This window comes from Aptenodytes forsteri, unplaced genomic scaffold (assembly GCF_000699145.1).
Source record: "Aptenodytes forsteri isolate BGI_AS27 unplaced genomic scaffold, ASM69914v1 Scaffold346, whole genome shotgun sequence".
Taxonomy (NCBI): domain Eukaryota; kingdom Metazoa; phylum Chordata; class Aves; order Sphenisciformes; family Spheniscidae; genus Aptenodytes; species Aptenodytes forsteri.
The window spans coordinates 1,824,511-1,829,815 of NW_008794078.1; the positions used below are offsets into that span (position 1 = coordinate 1,824,511).

General features: G+C 45.6%; 1 protein-coding gene across 1 annotated transcript in view; it reads left to right on the plus strand.

The window, feature by feature from the left end:
• Nucleotides 1-5,305, plus strand: part of SERTAD2 (SERTA domain containing 2) — a 19,657-nt gene that overhangs the window by 12,551 nt on the left and 1,801 nt on the right. The window lies entirely within an intron of this gene.

Consider the following 5,305-nt stretch of genomic DNA (forward strand, 5'->3'; position numbering starts at 1 on the left):
TTTAATTACCAGATTTCAGAAAGTAACCGGTCCTGCTTTAAACTCCTTTTTGCACAAGCCCCTGCTGTTCGCACCTCTCCTTTGGCTTTTGGCTGTGTGTGGAGGCATGGTTGCCTGTGGACTCTGGGGTTTGATGCTTTTATCTTTTTGAGCAATGTGGTGTTCATTCTAAAAATGAACCTCACCGTATTAAGCTGTTCATCCCCTAGACCAACTGAAACGGTGGTGTAAATATGTGAGTGGAAATGTAACTTCTTAAAGATCCCTTTCCGCTGTCCCTCTTGGTGTTTGGTTCCTCTTTCTTTTTTTCCTTCCTGTCTGCCTTGATGAGCGGGGAGGGACTAGTGGGTTGTGGAATTCATTTCCAAGAAAAGCCCTCAGTCTTGAGGGATGTTTTAAACTAAACTGTTAAAAGCCTTTGAGAATTAACATTAAAGGGTATTTTTGTTATTGGTGAGATAACCAAATCACTTACTCCCCTCCATTTTTATATATCCAGTGCTTCCCTATGCTAAACTCACGATTATTAAAGACTTCAGAAATAGTCCAGCAGTGACAAGGTATACAGTCCTAAGTAATTGTACTTAGTAATTGTGATAATGATATACTTAGTAATTGTGATAAATACAATACTTCTCTCACGATGTGATTGATAAATACAATACTTCTCTCACGATGTGCGCATACCTCTGTCCTCTGGAGAGCGAAGGATTCATCACTAAGTGGGCTCAGAGACATAGGCATTGCACAAGCTTTTCTGTGTTTAATCGATGATGGTTGACTCCAGAGAACCACCCGCTCCAGGCTGATTATCTCTTCTGCTGAGCCCCAACTGCATTTTTTTCTAGCTCTGTCTGAAGAGCATGCAGAGCCAATAAAAGGAAGCTAAATGACATACAAATGAAAAAAATATATATTACTTTTGTTTTTCAATTAAGAAAAGCCAACTCCCAAACAATGCTACGGTTTCTCTGGCTCTGAGGCGCGTGCAATCACCCTAAATGGGCAAAAAGCAAGTTGAATCTTTCTCAGCAACAATGGTTCAGCTTTTGGGTCTGGGTCTCCAGAGCTGGAGCCAATTGGTGGTTAATGTTGGGGAAGATCTCCAAGTAACTCCCCCCGTCCCAATCCCCAGATAAATGCAGTTTTTCCATTGCCTTTCTTCAGCTTTCTGGTTCCACATACCTAAGTAACATTGAAAACTAACTTGCATACCAAAACCCTGCAACACCCTTTATTAAAACAACAACAAAAACGAAGCGATGTCCCATCTCAACTCTTGACGCTTGGCCCCAGAATGATGTTTGCTGGCAGATGGATGGAAATGCAGCAAATACATCTGGCTGGGATTGCTGCTCAGCCAAAATAGATGCACGAAAGACCCTCCATGGACATGACCCTTTGTCGCTGTCTGTCCAGTCTTGTGTTCTGGTGGGTTGCTGTTGTCTGGCTGTCCCCATTATGGCTGTATGACTTGGTAGGCCAACTCTGTCTTCTGACACTTGGGAGGGTGTGAGTAAATCTCATTTTGTACTGATCTTTGGCCAACCCAATCTGTAAGTTTGGTGTTTTCATTTTCCCAGCCGGAGCTTTGGCTGGAAAGGCTAGGAGCAAAATTTTTGAGACCAACAGAACTGAACCAGATCAAATGTTGGTATTGTACAGCTTGCTTTTTTTTTTTCCAAATGTTGTTCAGTATCTTAAGATGTACAAAATTGATCTCTTTAATGTAGGTATGAAACTGTTGGTTGAAAGAGGGAAGAGATGTTTGAACTGTAAAGAACAAACAGGCAATGTCATCTTAAGCTGTCGTGGTCAGAAACTATAAAATTACTTTTTGGAGATCCAGAGAAAGGCTTGCAAGCCTGAAGGCCGTCTGTTTTTACCAACTCTATCAGTTGGTCTAAAAAGATACCGCCCCCTTGCTTTGCTTAGCATGAATAAAGTGATTTATGGAAACTGGAGGAAAATGTTGTTACAATTCCCATTTGTGTGCCAGAGGAGAAGGGGATAAAATAAAACTCTATAAAGCTGAGAGTCTAGAGGTGCTCATTTGAGCCCCCTGTTGTGGAGAATAAAACCCCGTTGCTTAGGCTGGCATCCTGCTTTGCCGCTTTAACAGTTAAACTTGCTTCAGAGAGCATTTCTGGGGAAAAGGAAACTGAAAGCTGCACTGAAAAGCCAGTAGGTGAAATTGGGAGTTGCCTGATCTATTTGATCTTTTAAAAGGACAAGCTCTGAACCAAGTTACGTGAAGATTGAGTGAGATGTGAAAGCTTGACAGTCACACATGCAGGAAACCTTAAATTGTTTCTAAGCTTCCTGGAAAATGACGTAGTGAGGTTATTGTTGCGTTTACTAATGATCATCCCATAGGTCTTACCAGTCAGCTTAAAAAATGTCTTCACTACCAGCACCTCATTCTTGGATGCAAATGGGCTCAACTGGGTTCATTCAAAATGCCTGCCGATGTCCCCTGAGAATAATAATCAATAATCGAGCACAGGGAGCGGAGTGTGGCCATCCAAATGGTCTGTTTTCTTTATCACGGGGAAAAAGGTTTGCTTTGTGCAGTGAATACTTTTATACATTCCTCGCAGAGCCTGACAAACTTCAAAAGTCTCGTAGTCTCTGAGCCATTTAAAAATGTCTCCTTTAAATAGAGCATTGTGGAAGGAGCATTGGTATGTCTTTAGGACAGAGCCTGTCTTTTTTCAGGGGGAGGAGATAGTAGGAAGGGACGGAAAGCTGCTATCTCTCCTCCTAACCCACCGCTGCTTTGAAAACGTGCTGGACTCGGGCAGGGGTTTCAATTCTTGCTAGCCCATCTTCCCTTTCTCGCTCTATCTGTCCGAAGTGGAAGGAAGCGTGTCTGTCGTGAACATTTGAACAGCAAACCCCCCCCCTCACACCCCAAACCCACGTGCACAGCTCTGGAGTAGTCCATGGAAGTGACACTAGGGAGCAGAGAAAAACCAGACTTCGGCAGTAGTGCTAAATTTCAGAGGTTTTGTTCACCCGAGATTCCAGGCGCGGGGATCGCTGGCAGCTGGCCAAGGAGCTTGGATGGCAGCCTACCCGTTCCTCAGCTCCGCTCAGCTTGTTCCCTCCCCCCTGCTTTTCTTTTTTTAATTGCATAATATGCTAGAAAATGATCTGGATTTGGGACTTATTTTTAACCAGAAGAGGCTCACTTCACCCAATCTGATTTTGGATTTAACGTCCAGCAAATGCTTTCTGAAGCTCCTTTCTTTTTGCATTGAAACCCTGACTTCTTTTGCCCCCTGTCCTGCTTCACAAGGGCTCTTTGCTTTTAAATGTTTGTCAGACATTCTTGGGGATGTTTGCAAGTCCTTAGCTACTGCAGGACCCGGGTGTGACAATCAAATTGGTGTTAGACCTGCCTGGTGCAGCCATTTTGCAGGCGTGGATCCCATTGGGAGAACTGGGAATTGTACTCAGATAAGGAAGGTGAGTTTTGTCTCCTAGACGATAGCTAGGCGATAGCTGCATAATAAAGCTTGTATGAGAGCAGTCAGGTTTGGGGTTAAAAATCTATTTATATGCCTGTTGCAACTTCTCTCTGGGTAGCTGGGGCTGGAATGCATCTTCCACTTTTTTTTTTAAAGAATGAGGCAGAAATCTCCATGCCATTTTATTAGCGTTTTGTTAAATGGAGGGAGGGATGCAGGGATGAACAGGGGGCTGTCTGTGATCCTATTAAAAGGGCAACTGGGTTAGCGCTCCAGCACCTCACCACTCTACCTGGGAAAATAAGAGAAGAAAGCCAAACATTTGCCCTAAGATGTGGAAGCAGGCCAAGCACGGGGTGCTGCTCTGCAACGCCTGCAATCCTACACCCCCCTCCTATGGGACAGGCAAGTGAAGTGTAGTAATGGCCTCTGCTCCTTCCAGTTTTGATTTAGATGTGATAATACAGCTTGTCTGGTAAACTGGGTCCATGCAGGTAGTGGGGGAGAGCGTCAGAGGGAACCTGCCATTTCACAAGCACTGGAAGAAGTGTCTGTCACAGGGACCGTGCTGTTTCACCCAAGTTATCATGGATATTTCAACAAACCAAACCCTGTCTGCTCACCGAAGATGGGTGGTGGTGTGCGGCAGAGGGTTGCTGAGCGTAAAGCCCTCCCCCTTCACACACGTAATATTAGGTCGTGCCTCTGTCACAGCACAGCGCTTCCTTCATTCCTCTGCGTTTTGGGGGGATCTTCATGTCACAAAAATAATGGTGACAAAATGAGGCTGGGACTGTGCTGTGTAGAGGAGCATTTCCAGGCGCTCTGAAACATCCTGGAAGAGACAGCGCCGGGGATTGAACTGCCCTACTTACTCTTAGCTCAGAAATGATTTATGATGCAGGGCAAGTTTGGTAAAATTCCTTTTGTCTCCTTCTTCAAAATCTATCATCTGACCAGGAGAAAAGCACATGCATTTATGCTGATTTTTGTTCTTTAGAAAGCCCTACGGCATTCTTTTGTTCTCAAATGAAACCTGACATGGATGTAGTCCTGAGTGAGGGACATGCTTTGATGGGGGAGAAGTGAAGACAAATGGTGCATCTGGAGCAACGCATCCTTGCTCTGGTGCAAAAGCTATTCTGTCTGTGGCTAGCAAGCTCCTGAAAGTCTTACCGGAGGAAGCAAAGGCTGCTGGCATAGCCTTAGTCAGGCAGAAGCTGAGGAAAGGATTTCAACACCACCGTGTGAAAATGCTTCCTGTACGCAGAAGAGCAGGGGGTGAGAGTGCAGCCCCCCCACCCCAGCCCTCTGTCAGAGCTGCCATTGCTTCATGCGCAGGTGGGGACGCAGCGCGTCACCCCCCCAGCACAAGGGGCAGGCAGGGCCTGCGCTCCCACGTGGTTTCAGAGTGTGGGACTAAGGGTGCTCCCTGGGGGCCCAGTTCCTGCAGGGGGGTGCTCAACACTTCAGGAGACACCAAACTCCTGTGAAGCTTTCCAAGGCAGATGCCTCCGTCCTCAAACTGGGACCCAGCTACTGTCAGGATTGAAGGCCCTGGCTGCAGCAGCAGAGTGTAGTGCAGAGGATGGTCTTGGAGTTTAGACTAAAAGACCTGACAGATCTTCTTCTTCATCTGTAATTTATCAAATTCTGAGTGTAATAACTGCATTTCCTGCTATAGTAGTTTAGTCCTTATGTGATGAGTTAAATAAACCCATGAGGTCAGATATGCATGTATCCTGGTGTGCCAAAGGGTTGAATCTCCCAACTTCACCGGGAAGGTTTCTCTCAGTATACAATTGCTTGAGCCTCGCTCCCCTTCTCCCCCC